At 31.2% G+C, this 26,531-nt stretch overlaps 1 long non-coding RNA gene across 1 annotated transcript; it reads left to right on the top strand.

The window, feature by feature from the left end:
• Positions 1 to 8,079: 8,079 nt before the first annotated feature.
• On the top strand, positions 8,080 to 10,018 carry LOC143530259 (uncharacterized). Its single transcript, XR_013134824.1, has 3 exons — positions 8,080 to 8,305; positions 9,551 to 9,632; positions 9,935 to 10,018. It is a non-coding gene; the product is annotated as an uncharacterized LOC143530259 (long non-coding RNA).
• Positions 10,019 to 26,531: the final 16,513 nt, after the last annotated feature.

Below are 26,531 nucleotides of genomic sequence, written 5' to 3' on the forward strand. Positions count from 1 at the left end.
AAATCATAAACCTATGCCAAACAACGAACAAACATAACCTCCGTCCTCCGTAACACTTAACAAAGGAAACAAAGGCCACAACTACAGACATTTCATGTATTGAAAGTTAATCTTGAAACGGTTCATTAATAAAGTTGAATGGGCTAAGTGAAAGTATTTTATTATGTTTATTTTGGTATGTTTATTTAGTATGGTAAGACTATTAAATATTATTTAGTTGCCTAGAATAAGTTGTCTTGTTTTGCAAGTTGTTAGTTTAGTATAAATAGATGGTTAGGGTTTATGTAATTTGTAAGAGTCAAGAGTTATATATAAAAGAGAAAGAACCGATATTGGTTGAGATCAAATATTGTGTTCTTGGGCCTGATTTACAGCAATTGGTATCAGAGTGATTTGACAAGAAAGCAGTTTTGAGAGTCGTTTATGTGAAAGGGGTGCAGCCCCGTTAGCTGCGGTGGGGGCTGAAAAGAGGGAGCATGCAAGAATGTGTTCGGGTGTTATAGTAGGCGAGAAGCAAGATCATCACGTGAACGAAAAGTTTAAGGTTGAATAAATTAATTAAGCAATAAAGAACAATAAAAAATAAAAGTAAAAGGTGATCGATGGAAAAAAAGTACAAGTAGAAGAAAGCAACCAGGTGAAGCAAACCTTGGTTAATTTAATGTCACCATCACGAAAGATCGAAGCACACATGCAGGCAAGTTAGGCAAGTAGGTGAAATTGAAACTATCATGCAACTACTATGCAAGCACGTCTAAGATTAATTAGTTTCCAAAGAAGTAAGTAACACACACTAGGGATGAGATCGGGACCGTACCGGTACCGACAGGTCCCGGTCTCGAAAATCGCGGATTCTTGGTACCGGTACCGGTACCGAAATATTCGGTTCGATACCGGTACCGGTACGGGACCAGGACGGTACCAGTATTTAAGTTAAAATTTCGGGAAATTTAGGGAAATACCAGTCCCGTACCGTACCGGTACCGAAACTCAAAACGTTGGTAGCAATTCGGTACCGACGGTACCAAATCAGTACCGATTTCAATACTGGTACCGGTACCGGTCCCGAATTTGCCCATCCCTACCACACACCTCAATTAATTAATTAAGGTTTGTGTGAAAAGTGAAGCAAGCCGAGAAGAAAGTAGTTTTCTTTGTTTTTGTTCTTTTCTTTAAACAAAGTAGCTGTTGCAAGAAGAGAGCGAGTTCGTTTTGAATCCATTTTTAGAAAGCAAGTACGTTTCAACAATAAGCAAGAAAATCTGATTAGCAAGTAGGTCAGTCATATCAGCAAGTAGGTCTGTAGCAAGAAAACCTGATTAGCAAGTGGGTCAGGGAAAAAACCCAGTTAGCAAGTAGGCCGAAAACTGATTAGCAAGTTGGTCAGTAGAACGTTCAGCAAGAAAACTGGTTAGCAAGTTCGGATCAAGTAATCTGATCAGAAGCAAGAGCAAGTAACCCAGTTCGGGTTATAGCAAGAGCAAGAACGAATCGCTAGAATTCAAGCAAGAGCAAGAAACTCGTTTTCAAGTTAAAGATATATCGTTAGCAAGAAAGAAAGAAAGAACAAAACAAGAAACCTCAAAGCAAGAAAGTTTAACAATAATTCATCAAAAGAAAGAAGTAAGAAAGAAAGAAGATCTCAACAAGAAAGAACGATAATAATGAGCAAGAAGCAAGAAAAGAAGAGAATCTGTCGGTTTCAAGATTAACGGGGAATATTGAAAGTTAATCTTGAAACAGTTCATTAATAAAGTTGAAGGGGCTAAGTGAAAGTTTTTTATTATGTTTATTTTGGTACGTTTATTTAGTATGGTAAAACTACTAAATATTATTTAGTTGCCTAGAATAAGTTGTCTTGTTTTGCAAGTTGTTAGTTTAGTATAAATAGATGGTTAGGGTTTATGTAATTAGTAAGAGTCAAGAATTATAATATAACAAAGAAAAAGTCGATATTAGTTGAGATCAAATATTGTGTTATTGGGCCTGATTTCCAATATCATGGAGCAGCTCGAGTGCAACACATCAAACGAACATAATGACCTTAAATCCCGAATGCAACAAAAGAATGAGATAACAAACGTACCTACCTACAATGACAAACTCATATCAATGCCCCATTTCGGCCATATGGATTAATTACGGTTCTGCATCAGTAGCCAACATTGGCGGATCCAGCATACAAACGGGTGGTTCCCCGGAACCACCCGAGTTTCGAAATAATAGTGTACGGATATATAGAAGACGCGTAGGAACCACCTTATAAATTAAGAGGGAACCACCAAAAAAAAATTCCTGGATCCGCCACTGGTAGCCAAAGCCTTTAACTAACAGCCACCTAGGGTTACCCGACAACAATAGCTGATGACCGCCGCCACCACACCAACACGCATGTGTGATAGCCGGGAAAGAAGACCTTTTAACATAGATAGATATAGGGAGAAAGAGAAATAAATAAATAGTTAGTAGGAGTCGGTGGTGGTGTCAACTGTCAAGTACATGGAGGTGAAAGTTGAGAATAAAACAAAACAGCACACGTATCATAGTCATAACTTACGGCAACCCAAAATCATAGAAACAAACGTACAATCAATACAAGTTAAGGTTACAATACTTGATCCACAAACTCAGACGTAAAATTATAACTTACTTGAAATTAAAAATGAATGAAGCATGAGAAACGGTCAATTTCCACTCAATCAAAATCAAAATATGAAATCAATCTAAATTAAAGGTTCGCAATTGCGTTATGGATATTAATACTAGATTAAATTAGCAGTAAACTATTAGAACAATTTATAGATAACTTTAAATTCTTTTCGATTGGGTTTATTTGATAACAAAGGGCCTTTTATAAGTTTCCAAATTTATAACGTCCATCCGCCTATGAGGTTGCATGTAATCACTCAATTTCAAATATAGCCAAAACTATAACTACAAGATTATCATATATATATATATAGTCAACTAGTTTTTATCCCCCGTATTACGAGGGTTGTGTTTCTTTTTCATGTCTAATATTCATATTTTTATGCATTTTAATTTTATTTATTATAAAAAAAGTTAATATATACTTATAGTTTGATGATTAAATAGTTTCACAAATAACTGACATGTTATAACCCGTTTAAAAACTATGGGTTGGTGAGACTCATGACCCGCTTATTTTTTTTACTATAAAATTGTTTCTTATTATAAATAATATATTTTTCTTAAAAAATTGAATATTAATATTTAGTATATCCCTATTTTATAGGATTTGCATATCAAATACTTGGTGAGATTTATTTTTAAAATAATGACATGTTATAACCCGTTTAAGGTTATCTGTGTATGGTGAGACCCATACCGTGAATTCGGGTAAAATGCATGAGAAATGTTCATTTACAAATAACAATATGGTGGCTTGAGTAAATGTAAGAAACAACCATAGAGCTTTTAAATGTTTTATTTATTTATGTGGGTTGTTTTATATTATTTGTTTATAATATTTTTTATTTTTTGAATTTTTATTTTTTTATTGTATAAAAGTTAATAATATATATATATATATATGATTTGATGATAAATTGTTTCATAAACAAATGAGATGTTATAACCCGGTTTAAAAGCTATATGAGTTAGATAAGACCCAAGACCCGTTTATTTTTTTTACTATAAAATTGGTTTTTTTATTATAAATAATATATATATCTTTTTTAAATAAATCATATATTAATTTTTAGTATATATCTACTTTTTAGGATTTTTGTATCAAATATTTGGTGAGATTAGTTTTTAATTTAATGAGATGTTATAACTCGTTTAAGAAATATATGGGTTTGATTATACCCAAACCCATGAATTCGGGTCAAATTCATGAGAAACCTTCATTTAAAAATTAAGGAAATCTAGTGACTCCAAAAAAAGGAGGAGCAACCATATCGCGACACGTAGGATTTTTATGTTTACGTTTATATATATATATATATATTATAGATAGTAATCATCTTAGGTTATAAGAGCATCTACAACATCAAACATTCACAGACCGTCACATCAACGTCACATCAGATTCTAAACTTTTTTAAAAAACATTCATTTTTTTCCACAACATCAAACATATATCCACAAACCATAACATCATCACCTACTTCTAAATAAGATTTTTATTTAATCAATTAACTTTTATAACAAATTTAATTGTAACATTTGTTTACACATTTAAATATAATTAGAATATATATTTTATAAATACAGAGAAATCTGAAATAAAAAATAAAAAGCAGATGGACTAAAATTATACATAAACTAGTGGGTTATCTTAAAAATCCTGCCCAAAACTCAAAACATTAAGTTGGTGTTATAACCCTAGTACCATATTGTTGCAGCCATTCTTCTTCAACCACACAGTGCTAATATATCGAAGGAACTATTGTGTTTCTCCACTAGTATGGCCGACAGAATACAAAGAAAACAAGGTAATCTCATGATTTTGTTGTGGCACCACTTCACCAAAAACACACTGTGACAAAAATTATGGCATCAACTCGTTTTCCGATGGCAGGAGTACGCCGATGACGATGAAGATTTATTACAAGTAGCTATTTGATTTTATTGTTTTTCTTTTCTTTTTTAATTTAAAATAGGCGTCAGAGGGGACCCACCTTCGTCCCGGACTAGTTCGGCACTGCAAACTTTGGAGCCGGACTTTACTCCCACGACGGAGGTTAGTCCGTGGAGTTAAAGTCCGTCAGTGACACGCCAGATCGGTCCTCGAGCTTTGAAGCTCGTTGCTGATGCTCTAAGTGATAAACCATACACGAGGCCTACCCACCAATCCACCTACCTGTCAGGCTGGTTCATGTGACTCACGTAAGATTATAAACAAAACTGGTCACTGACTTAATTAGGTGATCAGCATCAGCTCTTTTTTTGTATATGCAAGCCCATAGTTACATAAATCACTAACGTACCCGCGAATTTCGAATTGGTACGTTGTGTACCCAATGCAATTCGCAGGCGTTCTGGTCGCCGGAGAATTCGCGACCTTGTTAGCTGGTACGATTCGATCCATACAAACCTAATTCGCGATTCTATTGACCCTGGTACGTCGTTCTTTTTGATTGTGAATTCGCGATTATCGCTGGAAAGATGAAGATAGAAGAGATCGAGAGGAAGAAGAGGCTGAATATTTTAGGGTTTAAAAAGTTTAATATTTAACTCAATAATGTATCCTTTATATTTAGTCCCTAAAGTTTATAATTTTATACATAAAAACTATTAAAAATGTAAAATTAGTTTGTGTATTCTAAAATTAACCTCCTCTATTACCACTAGTTTACATTTGATCATTAAACCTATATATTTATACATAAAAAATATTAAATTTATAATATATAAATTATAAATAACTAGTTTTTTATTTGGTGCATCAAACCGAACTACATGGTACACTGTACCGGTTCGTACCGAAATGAACCTATCTCCCTCCGTACCGAATTCGTCTAGCTTAGCGAACCGCGTACCTATACCGGAGTGTACCGCGATTTATGTGACTATGTGCAAGCCTAAGGTATGTATTTCAAAAACCAACAAGTAGATAAACAGTCATATTATGCTATGTACGCTGAATCATTATTAATCTTAATCACTATTGATTATTTTATAGTATACTAGTTTGAGCTCCGTGTATTACACGGGTAATTGTTAAAAATTTTAAACTTTGACCATTAAGTGAAATACAGTCAACAAATTGATCAGATATTGTTAATACAATTACAATTAAATTAAAATTACAGAAATTGCATAAGTAAGATTACATAAATATGTTACAAATAGGTAAAAACTTCTTTTTACATTACATTTGTGATTGTATTAGCAGGTATACATTGTTTATCAAAAATCAAAATCTTTAGTTCATGTTTGCTTGTAACTCTTAATAAAGTAACATATAGGTCTGCTCATAACTTTTGATATAGCCATATATAATTGTCCGTGTGACAAAAAAATGTTCTCCAAGTACATAACAACTTTAAATAAATGATAATATATATTCATGATACTAATTAAAAGGTATTCACACACATAAAATATCATAGCTTTTAATCAATTAATATGATGTCATTTGAAAATTTCTGCTCATGTTTATAAAAAAAACATGATTATCCCAAAAATCATATACCTGAACTTTGATGATATAATCATCTTTGGAATCTTTACAATTTGAAATTGATTGATCATGATAAATTTGTTGTCATTAATATTCTGTGTATGACAAATTTTTAATTGACTTTATATTTTACAATCAAAAATTGTATAATCAAGTAACATAAAAACTGAAAATTTAAATATAACAAAATAATTTGTTTATTTAATATGAATGTAAATAATAGTGATTATTCCGAGTTAGAAGAATATTAAAACATTTAAAGTTGCATAAATTGAAGGTAGTGATTCTTATTTATAATCGTTGAAAGTAGGGCTATCACTTTTACCCGTAACATTAAACTCAACGTAAGAAAATCCGTACCTGAACCCAAATTAACCTAACCCGAGAAACTCGAACCCAAGAAAATACTAACCCAAACCTGAACCGAAGTAATTCCGGTTGGTTCTTGGGTCCGAATTCTAGGTTTCGAGTCAACCTGAAAACTTTTAGTTTTATAATCATATGTAGTTTTAGGTATTAAAGGCTAAGCCTTAGCCCTAACGTTATCAGGATTTAATCCAATTCGATTGTTCTCATTCTACTTATTATGAATCGAATGTTTATTGTTTATTATTTTGAATATAATCCATAATAAACACTTTAATTAACACTACAAAATTCACTAATCGTCTCTTGTCAATCCATATGGAGAATACTTATTATATGTAGTAATTGATTTAGTTGAAATAAACCAATAATTTTAATGTCATATATTGAAATGACTTAAAAGATAAGGACCATATATGAAAATTGGTTGAAAAAAAGATGAGGAGGGCTATGATATTGACAAGTGACAAAATTGGTAGGCTTTTATTAGAAGAGATAGATCTTCATATATATCGTTGTTTTGCTAACTTTTTAAATTTGTTTTAGTTGCATGATTAATTAACTAGATGTGTTTATGACAGTCTAGTTAGTCGATTCTGATGTAGAACCGAACCTTAGTTGTTTCTTGGTTGAATTAAAGAATGCTGATAATATGCTTGGAATCCAGGTGTGCTAAATGCTGATAAAATATGTTTCAATTTGAACCCACAGGTTCACCGACCCATTTTTTTAAATGTTGTGTTTTATATCATAAATTAAAGGGGAAATCATGAATTAAATTATGGCCAACGATATTATCTTGCGTCACATTTTAATTTTTCAAAGAAAATCAATTTTTTAAATAAAAAAAATTGTGAGACCTTGGCGCATCAAATCTAATATGTCGTGCCATACAAAGATATGTTGCGCTAGGATGTGCCTAAAACATAATTGGTATATATACATGTGCATCTTTTTGTTGCAAATGTTTTATTTTAAAACTTAACTACATGGTTGGTCCATGTGGTTTGCACATACTATACACTTGATCCTGGAACTTAACTAACTAGTTTATACCTGTTTGTGGGCAGGCACTTTAGATTTATAATATAAAAAAAAGTATATAAAACAAACATAAAATCTTTAGTAAATTTCTCATGTTATTCTCCATATATATTGTAAGATTAAAAAGTTATATTGTTATAAACGATTTAGATAGGATGGTTTGAAAAAACTATCAAATACACATCAAACTAAATACATAATAACCCAAATAAAATGGACAAGAACATATCTGCATTATTATACTTGTAAACATCAAAACTTATTTTAATTGTTTTCAAATTATACTGTAAGATTAAATATATAAAATCTCTCTTACTAATAAATGAGTGGATTTTCCACAAAATTCTCCTCTTACTTTTCATCAAAACTCATTTTTTGTCCACGTGTAATTTTCTTCTTTTATTGTTAATTTTAATTTTAATTAATTAGTATAATCCCAAATCTGTTAATTCTCTCTCTTTCTTCAATCTCAATTGCTCTGATAAATATCCTAACCCTAATGATTTCATAATGAGGCGGCCGCTGATCTTTAATCATGCATTCGTCATCAACAAATTAGGTATTAATCATCTACATATTCAGTTGTCTTCAACATTAGAAGAAAGGGGTTATATTTAAAACCCAAATATTTTGATCTATTTCATTTGTTATTGGGTTTTCAGATCTGTCGTTCCTCCTTCAAGGAATCTCCTTCATTTCTAACTGTTCTACAATCATCAATCTACCTCATCTGTGTTTCGTCTGGTTAGGGTTTTGTTAGATTATTTTTTATTTTTGATTGTTTCTTGCTCTATGTGCTGAATTGGGTTGACCTGAACAATTCATGATCGTTCTAAATTCATCTTCTATGTTTTTGTTGTCTGTTGCACTGTTCGATTGTGGAGCAATATCACTTATCAATACTTTGTGTCTCAGTCAATTTCAGTATTCAAAGGTATGTTATGTTCCAACTCTAAATTAGTTTTCTTGATTAGGTTACCTGAAATTTATTGTTTGATGATATTCGATTTGGTAAACTGTTTGTTTGGTAAGGCTCGATTGGGTGCTTGATGAATGAACTATTTGGAGATGAACCATCTAAAAATTATAGTTGAGAATAAATTTATCGAGAATTTGAGATGGACCATCTAAAAATTATCTTTGGAAATGAACCATTAGAAAATTGTTCTTATGATATGAAAGCTAGCAATTTGAGAATTTTGCTCTTTTGTTATCTTCGATTTTTTGCTGGGAAAGATACATACATGTTGGCTTCTTAAGAATCAAATAAAACATATTTTTTAAGCACTAAAAATGATAGGTTTTGTATTGGTTTTTGTTGTGAAAGATTGATGCATTTTTGCTCATGAATGATTTGTTATTGCAATGTATTATTGTAGCTACTGTGCAACAATCATCTCAGTGACGATTAAACATGCAAAATTAATTAGTGATACTTCAAGTTGTTGGCCTATGCTAAAACATTGGTTACTTAAAGTCCATAAAAGGTATAATTTAATATTGGCTGATGTATTTAGAATTACATGGTTCAAGTCAGTTCTAATAATCATGCAGTTAGGACTCTAAAATTAGTGTAATATGGAACCGTTTGATGCATTTATATTAATATTAATTGATTGATATACTAGGGGTGTTCATCGGTTCAGGTTATCCGTTTGGGTTGGTTTTCGTTGTAATGAGACGATATCGTTGTAGATTTTTTAGTTGTAGATTTTTTAGTAGAAGTTACAAATAAAAATGAAGCTGTGATTGCAACATTGGAATGAATTACATGTAGTCATGTGTGTTCTTCAGAATGTGAGAATATTGAGGCGGTTTTGATGATTGTTGTGAATTTAATTTCAAAATAAAGGTTGTCCTCAAAAGATTTTAAAGATTAGTAAGCATGTATTTATGATACTTGATTGTTGCCGGTGTATTAACTAAGAAAGTTTTATACTTGACCTTCTGCTAACATTATTAACCTCATTTCATGTTGCCAATTTGCAGTTCAAAAACATGTAAATGTTTCATATATGAAATCTTTTGTGGTTAGGATTGTAGCATGGTTTACTGGATATTTACTTCTCAGGTTAGTTATTTTTTTAATTTTATTTTTTTCCTTTTGATGATTTTGGCCACTTTTTTTTTTAAATTGGCATGTATTGATCCAAACCTATTTTGACCAAATCAATATTTTTTTTGACACATATTGGATTTCCAAGGTCCTATTTGTAGTAAAACTTAAATTGTTGTGCCATTGTATTAATGCTATTATAGTGTTGTAGATTTTTTTTTATTAAAATGTAGATTTTTGAACAAATTGATTTCAGATGTATTATTTACTGAATACACATTGTGGGTTGTGGGCGAATAATGTTTGTTTGTCTTCAGGTCAGAATTGAGGCCTTAAGTGGATGTGGTTTGTATTGAAGAAAAGATCTTGAATCCATGGGTTATGTTTGCCAAATAATATAACTTCCTTCCACTTATTATTCACGGATCTACCAAATATTACTCAGTTTTCATCTTTTTAACTTTAAATTATTATTGTAACACATGAAAGTTAACAGCTTAAATGGAATGCTATTTTATAACACTTTAGAATATATTGTGCCTTTTATGTATTAATATGTATTTGAATTGTCACTTACACTTTATTATAGATGTTAAACAACAAGAATGATAATAAATACATGGATACTCATCAAGAATTTCTTAATTTAAAATGTGCCTAAAAGAAGAGATATCGATGAATTTGGGCATAGATAGAAAAAGAATCACTTATATTTTGACTTAATATAAATTTGGCTTTTCAATATTAATTCGATGAAGATACAAAGTATAGCGTATGTGATAATCCCAAATACTTGTAAACTGTTTTCGGATGTTATAGATGACATTAATAGCATGCGGTCAATTTAACGACAACTTTTTTCCTTCACTTTATCAAATGCTTTTTATTCATATATTCTAGCCTTTAATTATGTATTATTCGATCATGTTATTTGATGGTGTTCTTTTGTCAATATACGATAAACATAATTGATGGTGTTAAGTTAAAAGTTTTTGTACCTAGCCCCGTGTAGTACACGGGTTATAACCTAATACATATATATATATATATATATAATTGTTTATCATAAAATCCTACGTGCCATTCTTACGTCGCTCCCCACCCCCTCTAAAGCTATCAGATTGGTTTATTTCAGAATGAAAACCTCTCATTGATTTAGCCCGGTTTGACCCATTTTGCCTCCCGGGTCATAACACCTTCTTAACATCTACTGAAGCCCTCTCTATCATATCACTCATCTGCCGGCTGCCTCAGCCGTTGCCTTTCTCTGTACCAGTCGATTTAACGAACTATGATTTTGTTGTTGCAAATATGAAACGATTACGAGAGATGATGCGTTTAGTAGTTCTCAAATCAAGCGACCTTTTGGCTCTTCCACCTTCACAACGAACAATAGACTGAGAGGATCCTATAAGAGGTATCTACATCTCTGTAATTTGGAGTGCAGGTTTGTACATCGCTTAATTAAAAATTAGGGCTAGGTTATATCATATATGATATGAACATGTATTTTCAGCCATCATCTGTTCAAATGGTTGAATTAAAGTGAGGCTTATATTGGAAATTGACAAATAATGGTAGGTAGCAGGTCCTTAATTTGATGTCTTATATTGAAAATTGAATAATTTTAATTTTTCAGATCACAATCTGTGATTCTTTTTGATTAACACAACTTTGGGAATGGTAACTTGAATCCTGAAAGTTCATATTGGCTGACCAACATTGAAGTAAGGGCAAATTTGAACATTTGTTGTTTTTTTATATAATTAAGATATGTGACATTGTGTACATTTAGTTGATTTGGAGAATTGTTTAACATCAAAATTTCTTTGTATTATCTGTTTGCAGATTCTGATCTTATGAGCAAAAGAACAATGATCATAGGTGTAATTGATTAGGTAATTTAATTTCTTTTTAATATTAAACTATAACATAGTTTCTATTACTAAACTTTAATTTAGTTAATAAAAATGTCTCATTTCATGCATCTACAGGATTTGAGTGTGACCTCTACGCCGGCTATACGTCTTCTGGTTGATGATTTAATCATGATTTTAACTTACAAGGTTTTCAAAAAAGATATCTCACTTAAAAGTCATCTGCTTCCTGAATTCTATGCAGCAAATGTTAATCTTATGCTATCTTATTGTTGCTGCCCGTTTCTTTGTGCATGTGGATGTGTCTGGTGAGTATCATAAATGATTCGTCTTGTGCAATATCTAAAAACAAAATAATATGTTACCAGACATGATGAATTGCCATCACTTGATAAAATATAATACAGATGATCAGTATGTCGGCACTGATGATAATTGTTGTAAATTTGCGAGGCCGTATTGGTTGTTGATTATGTAGAATTGTCAAAAACAAAACAAAAAAAGAAACGACACCAACAATTTGGTATTGATACAAGAAAGGATAATTCAGGTATTTTGCATTTAATAATCCTTTCTGTTTTTATGGTCTTATATGAAAAGTATAAAATATAATGATAAGTTTCTATCTTTAATAATAATGTAGGTATTGGTTTGGACAAGCCAAATGCATGGGCGTAAGAAATAACACAGATGCTTTATTTAGGTAAGGCAAACACGAATAAGTGAAAGAATGAGAAAGCTGCAACATCTTGCCTAAATATGGATAAAGTAAGATAGTCTTTTCATAGTATTAAGTATTAATTAACATTGTATCTTGATACAATGATTTCATTTTTTTATTTTTTTTGGGTTTAAATAGATGTAATGATTTAAGTGTGCAGGACGTGAAAAAAGATATGACAATGAGATGGAGCCAAAGATGGAAGAACTCCCGCGTAACACACCTCTCATTAGTCTCATTTGTATTGGTTTTATATTTTAGTGTTTGGTTGTTATTTTTTATGGAAATAGATTATACAATGATTTCATAAGTCATGGTTGTTATCGCTTCTTAAACTCGCAGAAAAAAAAAATATTTTGCTCACCCCTGGAATGAATGTATTCTTTTAAAACTGTGAAGTTTTATGATTTTAATTATGTTTGAAATTAATAAAAGATGATTTGTGTGTGTTTTATTACTGTAAACAGAACCTATTGGCTTTCAAGCTATGTATATGAATCTCTAGAAGTGGATTCTATTATGATCTTAAATAAAGAATGGTTTACTGCAATGTAAAGGTAAGGCCTATCAGTAACGGTCAACATAAATTAGGATGGCATGGCACGTTAAATATGTATTAAAACACTCCCCACTTGTGTTAAATTTGTTAAAAAGGGCCATGGATTATGCTCTTCACGGGTTAAAAGGCAGTAAGCACTATGTATTAAACTAAATGTTAGATATTAAATTGAAATTTAATAGGAGTGAGATGGAGTTAAATGGATTAAGCCATATTTCCTTTGAATGAGGTGAAGTGAAAGAAAGAAAAATGAGTGATGTGATGCTTATGGTAGTGTTAAGAGAGGTTATAGTGTACCCTGCGGCCTAAGCAAAATGATTTATCTACCTTAAATATAAATGTTATATTTGGTTATTGGTAACATTCGTTAGTCTAACAATAACTTGCGCGTATTGTGTCTTTGAAGTTGTAGGAGTTTAACTCATGTCGTACTCCAACTAATGACTTGGTTTCAAGCAAACCTTCGAATGCAATAACGCCTTAACAAAAGATGCCAAAAACTTAACCGAGTTACCTAATGAAGATGTCAATGTGAATTCAATTAAAGAAGTTTGGGATGGTTTTGTTTTAGTCAACGCAAGAAGGAAAAGTATGTATAGTCAAAGGAGGTCAAAGGTGTGGATCAAAAAGATGTGTTCTAAAATCTGTTAGTAATAAGAAGAAAAGTGATGAGATTGAGTTTCATATCATGGGAAGATGTCATAAAAGTGCATATTTTATGCATCATGAGACCATATATTATGCTTATCTTTGCGTTTTTTTGTGAAGCTCCAACCTATGATCATTTTGAACTAAATATATTCAAAATAATCTAATCTATCTCTTGTAATAAAAGACTACCACTTTTGCCACTTGTCAACCTCATAGCCCTTCTCACATTTTTTTCAAACAATTTCAATATATAGTCATTTATCTTTTAAGTTATTTTAATATATGAATTCAATATTTTAATTGAATATAAAGCCTAACCGATTCATTCATTAATATAACTTTTTATATAAGATTGGTTTCAAATTTGGTATTAAAATTTTCTCATATGCATTTGAACAAATGAAAATGTGTATTTTCTTAATTTTCCCCAAAAATTTTGTATAAATATTGCAAACATGAAGAATACTTATTATATATACATATCTTGGTGCTTAGCATTAAATCATTGAAATTGAATATTATAATTATAATTCATATGTATAACGATTTACTATATGAACTATCTGTCATTTATTTATATGACTTTTTTGTGTGTGTGTAGTATAAAGGGTTTTAGCAATAAGAAGATCAATATTTAGTTTTCAATATTTCTTCTATAACTCAGACCAAAATGCTTCAGAAACATATATATTTATGACTTGATTTATACTTTTTTACACATTTAAATATATTTGTGTAATTTTAATTATGTAATTTTAATATAAATTATAATTGTATTAACAATATATGATCATTTTTCTGCATAGTATTTCACTTAATTAATGGTTAAAGTTTAAATTTTTCATTAATTACCCGTGTAATACACGGGCCTCAAACTAGTTTTAAAATATATTATACGACTAAAGATTGCATTATGATATTAAACCTCGCCTATTACATGTTTGTACACCAATATATATGTTCGTGTTTGTTTATGTTTGTTCATTTTATATCTAAATGTATTATTCATGAACATAAACGGATATAACTGAACAAAGGTAAACGATCATAAATGGATATATGTGAACAAACTTAAATAAATATAAATGAACACAAGCGAACATATATATAAAATATTAAGTAGATGATTCATTCAATGTTTCATTCAAAAATGAACATAAAAGATCATAATCAAACATAAATGGATCAAAATAGATCCAAGTATATCACAAATTTTACTATAATAAATTAAATTAAAAACCAAAAAAATATATTCAATATATTAGAAATGACAATTATAAAAAATCCCCCGTAATACGGGGGCTAAAAACTAGTATATATATATATATAGCCATTATAATCATTTATATTATAATAGATCAAAATATTAATTATACCTTATAGTATTTTAGTTTGTTAATTGTTTATGGGCCATATTACCCTTACTAACTAATAAAGGGTTTCTCTTTGGGTGTATATATAGAGAGAGATAAATATTAATATCATAACCTAATCAAACACACATAACAATTTTGTGTGCATCCTCTCTCCTAAAACCGGGTTCCTCTCAAGAACCATAACACTATCATTAACTATACATCCTAAAGGAGAACTCGATCAAGATGACAAACATGTCGACTACATCATACCCTGTTGCGGTTACTACTCTCTCTGCTATAACAGGTTCATAGGTTTAATATTTATCATGTTTTTTTATTACTGACATGAAAAACTGATCAACATGTGGCATCAGAGTGATGTTGATTAATCAGTTCTTTTGTTTTTCCCATACTCGATGAAGATCATGAATTTGAAAACTGAATTGATTTTCAGGGACATTACCATTATTTATTTATGTATTTATTTTTTTATCCGTGAGATTAAATTCATGCATATAAGTTTTATTAAACAAATCAATTTTCTCAAATTGGGTCTGTTACTTTTGATGATGGATCATAAGCATAAAAAAACTTATATCGTAATAATGTCATTAAAAACAAAATAATAATTGAATTTTAATTTATTTTTATGAAATCCTACTAATTTGGTGTTTGGCTCTCCGATATTAATTTTGTTACCTAACATCATGTAACTTTACTCTCAAGATTTGCATAATAAGTTATAACTACAAACTATATTCTAGATATTCTAAAACACTTTTATTTATATATTATTTTTGTAATTAATTAACATAATAATATCCCAAAATAATTAGTTGGTCAACCCTTATTCTGGTATGAAACACGGTTTTGTTTACGCATTATTTATTGTTTATGGGTTAATTAAATTTACGGGTTTTCAAATTAGTTTATGGGATTCTAACTATTTACGAGCTATACCAAAAACCTGCTAAAAGCCGAAAACTGACCATTCACAGGAACCTAAAATTCTCGAGAACTAAGGTTTTACCGGAAACTTAAAATCCTTACCCCTAAACATTCTTTTGCTATTAACTAATTAAATGTTTTGTAAACACTTAAATGCTATAAATTTTTACAAAACATAAAATGCTTAACTTGAATGAATTTTTGGTGTATCGCTTCTGCCCAAAGGTGATGTGTTATATCAACCATATCATTTAAGTCTAACTGAAAAGCTTTTGTTAGTTTTGCCTAACATGATACAAATGCCTCACTTCTGCCCAAAGGTGATTTGTTACATTTTTATTTAGCAAAACTAGCTCATGCATTATTAAAATAATTGTGTCACTTCTGGCCAAAGGTGACGTGTTACAATTGTTTTGCACATATACTTAAATAAATTTTAATTATGCCCAAAGGTGATTTATTTTTTTAAGTAGAACTTTTAATCATAGTCTATTAGTTTGATGTTAATAATAGACATATCACATCTTCAATAAAATATAATAATCCTCACATTAATGATCATTCATTAATCTAATGATCATAAATTTTAATTTGCATTATTTTAATATCCCATAATATTACTCATTATAAACATTCTTCTATAAATAACAATCTCATCCAAATCATCCACTCTAATCTCAAAACACAATTAAATTTTGTCTCACAAAAAGTTTTAATAACATTTAGCTCTTCTCAGTTTTGATTATCCATTAAGACATGATATGACTATCCTGCTGCTCTTTCTAATGACAATCATTCTATTGAAAACTAGAGCGCAACAAATGGGATGATTCAATTATAATGTCTCTTATGACAATGAAAATCAAGAACTTATTTAATTAAATGTTATCACTAGAGTTATTCTTGATTTAGTTTTTTCTAATACTAATCAAAATAACTCATAAGATGCAAGCATTCCTTCTAAATACTAACTATAAGGTTAAATGGTATCCCTGAATACATCATAATGTACAATACCATGAGCCATAAAATTAAGGGTTCACACATGAAAATAAGTACAATTTTATAGTAAGCTACATACTAAAATTTTCAATAGTACAATTTGATGCCTTAAGAAACAACTATAACACTCAGAAGTACCAAAGGAAAATGAGTGTGTTGATCAGCAACATATGTACAAGAAAAGATATATCTGGTACTGGAAATAAGATGTTATTCAACTCACTACCATTAAAACCTAAAAGGGGATAATTCTAAGGTTCGTAGACAAAATACAAGTATTACTTCCAGCTTTAAGTTCTCTAAGGAGAAGTCTCATTGTAAAAATATGTCATTATATTAGGCAAAAGTAACAAGGCTATCCATAATTCAAAAGAATATCTGGCTAAAACAGTAGTCGTATATTAATGATATTTAAGTCTGCTAATCTTAATATTCCAATTAATACATGATAGGTTGAGTCTAGTTTTATAAGTTTCTTTTTTAATATCAACAAATAACTAACATGAGTGTTAGTGACAAAATTTAAATGTTAAAGCTATTATAGCCATGAAAAACTGTCTTCTAATTATGTTTTATGATGCCTTAAATATTCTAGAGATTAATCAGAATTTAGTATCATACTTAAGCTACAATATGACAGTTATGAGGTTTGCATAGCCAACATAAAGTCACTCTTACCTTAAACTCTCATATTATTTGTTATCAATATCTGGATTGAAACATTTATAAAATAGAACTAGATGATATTATATACTTTCACAACTTTTGTTATCATGCATATAAAAATTTAACAAACGACAAATGAGACCTATAAAATTTATCTATTAAAACCAAATTTCATGAGAAATCATGATCTGGTTGATGAGGGTGACTTTTCATATAATCTCATTCTTAGTGATTTTAAATCATGTGTTAGATGCCCTAAACTTTGCTTGGCTTAAGAAATAAGTATGGGTCCACCAGAAGTTATATTTCTGTAAGCCCCGTTACCGGTGCCTCACTTTAACGTTGGATTTACTGATAAACACAGTTCTAAATATCAGAGTTAATTAAAAACTTTCGCGGAATAATAATAATAGTCAACCATTCATTACAAATATTCGTAACTTGTCCTTTTAGAACATAATTAAAACATAGTATCAAAACATCATGACAAATCTTCCAATGCCAGCCTCTTCAGTCTTGCCATGTGTCCTGCTCAAACCAGTTGTCTCAATCTGTTAACCTGCGTGCATACTAAAAGTCAGCTACGCTGAGTGAGTTCTAGTTAATCAGACGACATACAATACATCCACATACTTACATATGTACCCAAAGGTACATGCCTTCATAGTTACTTACATCCTTACATGCATAATTTCATTCATACATATACGTTTTAAAGAGCAGTCCGCCCTATAACATTCGCCGATATTATTAGGGTCGGTTCGCTGCATTCGCCGACATTATTAGGGTCGGTCCCCTGCATTCGCCGACATTATTAGGGTCGGTTCCCTACATTCGCCGACATTATTAGGGTCGGTTCCCTACATTTAGTACATTGTACTATACCTACCTTACATGCTTTCCTTGATAATACGTGCAATCTCCGAAGAGCGTTCACATACCATTGAGATATCATACATACGTTATTCATACTTCATATATATTCATACATTCATCCTTCATACCTCATACATATTAGTCATATCTTTAACTGCCACTTGACGGTACATGCAATATCCGAAGATCGTTCACGCACCGTCAAGCAATCATCATACATAAATCATACAAGGCATACACTTACCATTTAAGGTAAGTGTATTAACTATCACATCGAGTATGCACACAGCCCCAAAAACATAATAAGGAAGTGGGGCTAGAAACTCACCTGAAGTCGGTTACGTTCACCGTTAATAGTTATTCCTTTCTTCAGTTGGGCATGACTAACTGTAAAATAATTATATGCATCAATTAACTATCACTACTCATCTTGCGTTCCTAGTCTAATTATAACCCTCAACGAACGGGGTCCGGGGGCAGCGCCCCTGGCAGCGGGGTCTAGGGGCGGCAGCCCCTAGCAGGGTCCAAGGGGCAGAGCCCCTAGCTGGGGTCGGGCTGCCAGGTCAGCTTGGAAAAATTTTATTTCCATTAACTGTCTTATCACATTTTCCATTAGAATTTCGAATCATTAATTAATTGGCTAACTTGAAAGTCCAAGGGCTTCTTTGTAATTAAATAAATCTTTTTCTAAGTCCAGGGATTGTTCTTGTCATTATGTTAAACTTCTAATTCGTTATATTATTCTTAACGAATCGGGTTGTCATACGAACTGGTTCTTGTAACGAATTGAAGCCTCTAACGAACTGGACTCTTAACGAATCCTTCCATAGCGAACCAGTCCAGGTAATGAATCGGTCCATCTAATTCGTTATCTCCTTTAGCGAACTGACTATCACGAATCAGAAGCTAGTTCGTTATCTCATGCTTAGCGAATCACCTCTAGTTCGTTAACTTCCCGTTAGCGAACTAGGGTTAGGTCAGAGAATGTCAGGAACATTCTCTGACATTCCCTTTTCCTCGTACACATTTTCCAGCGCCGCCGCCGGAAAACCACGGATTCGCCGAAACACGAGTTTTAACTCGTTTTTCACAGTTTTTCGTCCCGTTCGATCCAGATCTGAGCTAGGGTGACCCCTAAGCTCATCTTACGTTCGGTTAATACCTGATTCCACCCGGATCTCGTGACTTAAACTGTTTAACGGTGTCGGCTCGTCATTTCGTGACTATAGCTAGCGGGTTTAAGCTCATACAATATCATACTATCATTAGATCGGGTCGGTGCTCGGTTTCCTTCTTGGTCTCGGTTTAGAGAAAGGAAGAACTAGAGAGAAAGCTTAAGTGTGTGTTTTGGATGGTGTATGGAATATGTGAAATGAATGATTAAGTGGTGATTATGGTTTATATATTTATGGGTCATGGGCTTAAGCCCATGGTCTTTCCTTCAACCCAAGTCCATCACTCATATTCATTTAACCAACACAAGCCCAACCCATATTATATTTATCTAAACCGATAACGACCCACTATAAAATTAACGAAATTTATTTTATTATTATAGCAAAGTAGGATGTTACAATTTCACTTAAATTCGTGAAACTTATTCAAACGAAATATTCAGATATAATTCTTTTATCAATTAAAAACCTATTTACTTGTATCTAATATGTCTTTCATGGTCCACGGTTTTCAAGAAATCCATTCATATGTATACTTAATATGATTTCTTCTACTTATGTTCCTATATCTCTTATGACATCTGAACGTTAATGGAATCAAATCAAGTCTAACATATATATGACATATTTCCACGTCATATACATCATTGAAACTTTTCTTATATTTTTCTTAGAGATACCTAAGATCAGTGGGAGCATTAAGTGTCTCAATCATAACTTACATGATTTGCAAGAGGCGGGGGAGTGAAAATTTGATAATATCTAAATTACACCTCTTGTACAAGACATTGCTCCATCACAACACTATTCCATCAAAACTTATCTCATTAGAATTTATTATTACTCTTAAAAAAGTTTCATTGTTGCTTAAACGTGGGCAAATTCAGATTTCTTACTAAATTAATCCTCACCAAGAGAAACTACAACAACTTATATTATTAACTTGTTTCTTTGTTAGAATCTATTGTCTTTAAATATTGACCCTAAATATGCTAATTTCCTAAAGGTTTCTATGGTTAGTGGGAGCAGTAAAAGTCTTTATAATGACTTGACAAAAGTACAAGAGGCGGTGGGAAGAGAGTCATTAAATTTTACTCCGAATTTAACTCCGATTACACCTCTTGTACACCATACTATACCAACTCTTACACACTTAGAATCCTGAAAAATGAAAGCAACCTAACCAAGAGCTAATTCATAAAGTTGAAACTTCAAATAAACCCAATAATCAACTCAGGAGGTCATCTAGGTTTTAAAACCTACTAACTTTGATGATTATGTTACCTCCCTAACTAAAGTTAAAATGGATGTTGGAAAGCTTATTAATCAGACCTCTTCTAATTAAATCATTAGCATCAATCAATCTTCTAAATGGAATAAGCTATTATTAGCAAATTAAACTAAACTTCATAAGTCAGAATAACGTTTGAGATTTTGTTGAAACACATAAAGGTGTTCATAACTAAATTAAATCCTAACACAAGCGCTAAGACACAAAGAAGCATGATTGATTGTTAAAGATTATATTCAAGAGAGAATAAATCATCAAATAATATTCTTACCTATATTACAAAATATTTTTTTAAGGATCATTATTGTTCTAGTAGCTTATAATAGTTAAGAGCTACATTAGATGAACATTAAAACAACTTTCCATAACAATAGGCTTACATATTTAGTTCATAAACATCCTAAAAGTTAAACTTAAGGTCAAAGAACATTTAGTCTGTAAGTCAATAAAATCCATATATGGGTTAATACAAACATCAAAATGTGATGAAATCTTTATACAATTATTTTCATCAAAAATCAAGTGGATTAATGAACCTTCCTCAAGATGAGTGTGAGCAACTAAAAACAAACTTGTCTTTATATAGATGACATTCTTCTGACAAGTATATGTTACATAAGTCAAAGCATTTCTCACACACTTTAATATTATAGATCTTAAAGGTATTCCTTACACATATAACAAACAATATTGCTCTACTTTAGAGGATAATAGGAACACATAGATTGTTTCCTTATGCTTCATTAAGTAGAAGCCTTATATAAGTTCAAGTCTATACTTGTTTAGATATTACTCAAAATTGCAACAAACTAAATATGTCTAGATTAATGTGAAGCATCTAAAAGAGTACTAAGGTATCTTTAAAGGAAACGAAAGACTATAATTTATAAAATGATGAAGTGAGAACTCAAACGATTGATTACCCTAAACTTTGTTATATTCAAAGATAACATAATGTAATTTTCGGGGTATATTCTTATGTTAGCAGATAAATCTATCTCATGGAGGAGTTACAATGAACTGATAACAACAATCTAAGTTATAATAACATAATGTGTTGATTAATCACAACGAAATTAGCAATAAATGTTGTTGAAAATTTATCAGTGGACTCATAAGTTTATTTAAACTCCATATAAATTATATATTGAAGACTTATTGTGATACACTTAGCTACCATGTTTTCTCAAACAGTAACAGTTTGAGAGGTGCTGCATTAAAATTTTGATATGAAATTAATTATTCGTTTATCAACGAATTGAGGAATCTAAATTTTCATATCGAATACATTCATGATATGCTTAAGGATCCGATAACTAAAAGTTTCACCCGTAAATATTATGAAAGCGCTTATAATAATGACGGGTTATTGATGACTATGCGCAACTGCGTATTATACTATGAATGATTAACTATTAAATTTTCTCATCAGTTTTGATTTTGTACGTCTCTTAATATGTTCAGCATGCATAATGGCATATAGACGAATTAATATACAAATCAAACGTTCTGAAGGGCTTACTTGAAAATTTTGATCATAACTACTTAGGTTTTAAATAAGGACTGCAGTATGATTAATGGGGGTCTTGAGCTGATGTTCAATTCAATGACTGTATTTCTCTGCTCCACTTTAAGTTTAAAGCTAAAATGAGTGTTAACTCCTGATCAGACTTATCTAATACTCATAATAAATGATTACTCGGCCAAGTGGGAGAATGTAAGATTAAATATATAAAATATATATATTATATGACCATTATAATCATTTATATTATAATAGATCAAAATATTAATTATACCTTATTATATATTAGTTTGGTAATTGTTGATGGGTCATATTACCCTTACTAACTAATACCCTTGGGTGTATATATAGAGAGATAAATATTAACATCATAACCTAATCACACACACATAACAATTTTGTGTGCATCCTCTCTCCTAAAAACCGGGTTCCTCTTAAGAACCCTAACACCATCCTTAACTATACATCCTAAAGGGGAAATCGATCAAGATGACAAACATGTCGACTACATCATACCCTGCTACGGTTGCTACTCTCTCTGCTATAACAGATTCATAGGTTTAATATTTATCATGTTTTTTATTGCTTACATGAAGAACTGATCAACATATACAAGAAAAGAAGGAAATTAAAAAAGATTTCTTTCACCCAACTGCCCCGACCGTCTCATTACCAGTTATCTACATCTTGGTTTTCATATTCTAGTTCTTGTTCAAGTTGTATTTCTCCTTAATCCAACACAACTTTAGTTTAGAATTGGGTGCACGCGTACCTCTATAGCTTTTTATCTGAATCGATGCCCGAGGCAACTAACCAAACAACCCATCGGAAGCCAACAACTCTGGGAAACTCAACCTCGTTGACACGCCATTGGAGTAGTACATGGTCCATTTGAACCAGTTAAAGTTAGCTCACTTCATAGAAGAGGCCTATTTTGATCCAAATCAAGCCATTTAGCTAAAAACAATAAACAAAGGTACTTATAGATGCAATAATAGGAGGTTAGACTATTTACTTGAGCTTCAACTTTTCTTGCCAATACTTTAAGAAATGCTTTATCTAAACTAAAAAAATTTAAATGAATAAAATTTATTAACATGAAATATAAACTAAAGTAGTCTCACCTCTACATTGCAATATAAACATGAATTGCAACACCACCCTGTCAAAGTAACAGAATTACTCAGGGTGAAGAAATACCAAATAAAAAGGATGTTTGAACTGATTTTCCCTTATTCCATTTTAGGATTGAAATGATCCACTCGGATTATCATCAACGCGAATCCGGTAAGTGAAAACATCCAGCGCCATTGTGGCGCCAATGCAGTCTTTTGATCCACATTCCAGTGGAGGGAGGCCTTTGAACAAGACAGTCAAGTCATTTAGCATCAGAACACATTTTCAGTATAAACAATTTGGGGAACTAAATAGAAGGCATCGTCATCAACACGAACCTACTAATCAATTTCCCAGATAATCATTAGCACATACCCGCAGAATCAATTTGTGAAGATGTTGTTAGAACCCAAAATCAATATTTATCCCTGGATTGAACCCACAAACCTCACCGATCGAGACCTAGAAGAAAACATGATGTCACCATCGGTGATTCTTCAAAATCGATGTAATGGAAGTTTTGAATGAACCATTAACTGGTGATGGACATAGATAACCATAAAAAATAACTAACCGATTATCTAGCTAACTGCAGTAGGAGATGAGAGAGATTGTAAAACCTCCAAGAACCGCTGCTTCTAGAAGATATTTGGGTAGTTTGAAGGGTTAAGATTAAAAGTTCAATACTTTGTAGGGTTGAGATCTTCTAAAATAACAGTTACCATTAGTGGGAACAATATATTATATAAGTACAAACTTGAAACTTATAGTTATTAAGTTATTACTAAGATGGTCCAAATATTTGAGATTTGAAACTACGGAAGTCCTTACTCGCTAACACCATTAATTTTTTCAGTTAAGGTTGTGTAAAATGACCATGGTTGCAAAAGTCGCTAGGCGCTCCCAGAGTGGTCGACTAGGGAGTTGCGAGTACTTGGTCTATGCGGAGAGTACTCGGGAAGTACTCGGGCGTGGTAAGTTATAAAGAAACTAATTTTTGGGAACTTATATATATATATATATATATATATATATATATATATATATATATATATATATATATATATATATAGGGGAGAGATATTTTGAGAACTTGATGGGTTGTAAGAACTTTAAGAACTCAATTTTGGACCACACATTTAATTAAATAAGTTAGAATATGTGGCTGAGATTAAATTTGATTAAAAAATGTATCAGGAGAGTAAATAAAGATTTTTGTTGATTACACAAGTTTAAACTTTAGTTACACATGTGTAAAAAGTCGATTCGGTGTGTAAAAAATTACAGTAATTTTTGTACATTACTTACACTTACGTATTACACATGTGTAAAAAAAATCAAAAAACAAAATTGTTATGTTGAGTTCTTTCGAGTTCTTAAAACTCAATTCGGCTCTCAAAAGAAATCAATCATATATATATACATATATATATATGTCAAGTATTATAAATCTACTTATATTTAAAACAAAATACGTGAATATCAATATAAAAAATACATCTAAATATACTAATAAAACAAAATAAAGATGATTTGGCAATCTCACATTCATTCTTGGTCTAATCTTTATTCTCATTCATTCTACATATCCATAGGTTATGGGGCAAAATCATTTTGAGAAATGGGTTATAAACTTATAATTTCCTTTCTAATATTTCATCTCATTCATTTTAGTTATCCATGGATCATGACCATAATTTTGACAAATGGGCTATAATTTTCTTTGTAATTCTCTAATTCCTCATCTTATTTATTCTACATATCCATGGGTCAGGGGTCAAAACAATTTTGGCAAATGAGTTATATTCATTTTTTAATTATCCAATTTCTCATCTCATTCATCATAACTACCTTGGGTAATTGGTTAATAAATATTTTCTAATTTGTAAATTTGAGATTGTAGACTTCTTATTATTCGTAATATATATATTTTATTTCCTTTTTTACTTTCATTTTTATTCAGTTTCTTTCAAATAACGAACCTTATAATTTTTATTATTTGGAAAATCTCGTATAATACACGGATTCAAAAGCTAGTGTTGTATATAAAGAAATTTATTTGAATTTGTAAATTTGATATTATAGATGTCTTATTGTTTGTACTATAATTTATTTTTATTTCTTTTTTACCTTTAATTCTATTCATTTCTTTCAAGTAATGAACCTTATTTATTTTTATTATTTGACAAATCTCGTGTAATACACGGGTTCAAAAGCTAGTCTTTAAATACTAAAGTATCTAGAATCTAATAATCATTAATTAAAAAAATGATAGCCATTCTTTAATATTATATAAATATGAATTATGTTTAATTTATTAAAGTCAAATCGGCTCGAGTTGACCGACTAGATACAATTGTTATGGAGGTTGACCACTTTTGATTGATTCCAGGTAATTAGTTGGAGTTAAAGAAAGTCGTCTCGACACCATGCCTTGTAGCGATTACTTTGCACCTAGTCGAGATTTTTACAACCATGAAAATGACCAAACTACCCTCAATATAAAAACACCGTCTTCTCTCTCTCTAATAAATCCTCTTTCCTGTTATTGTGTTTTCAAGCATCTTCCATCCAATTCGATCTTTATTTTGTTCTCTTGTTGTCTGTTGACCGATTAACACACTTTTGTTGTTAATGGATCATCCATTCATGAAATATTCACGCCACAAGTCTCAATTTCGGTCTCTAGAATCTCCGGATAATGCGTCTGGTTTCTTTTACTTCTGATGAGGTTCAGAAAAAGTTGATTAAGATAGGAAGTGACGCTATTCAGCATTCGAGTGGTGGTCAAATCCATCCTAACAATGATTCTGATGCGATTATGTTTTAGGTGATAGGATCGATGGCCATGGCTGTTTCGGGTATGAATAATACTGAACAAGAGAAAGAGCCGGAGGTAGTTCCATGCACGTTGATGGTGCTGCTAGTGGAGAAAGAGGCGGAGGTGGTTCCATGCAGGACGGGGTTCGCCGGTTGTCAGCCATAGACTAGAAATTGATTTGGATGTTTGTAAATTGGGGCATCGATAGTTATCCAAACACCAATGAGGAAACCCAGATCAAAGCCATGGTTCTTCAAATAGAATGAGACCTGCATCACCTAGTAAGCTTATGACGACATCACCATCTAGAGAAATTATTAACCGGCTG

Source organism: Bidens hawaiensis, unplaced genomic scaffold (genome assembly GCF_021521415.1).
Source record: "Bidens hawaiensis isolate Kalapana, Puna unplaced genomic scaffold, B.hawaiensis_p1.1 tig00008877_1, whole genome shotgun sequence".
Lineage (NCBI taxonomy): Eukaryota > Viridiplantae > Streptophyta > Magnoliopsida > Asterales > Asteraceae > Bidens > Bidens hawaiensis.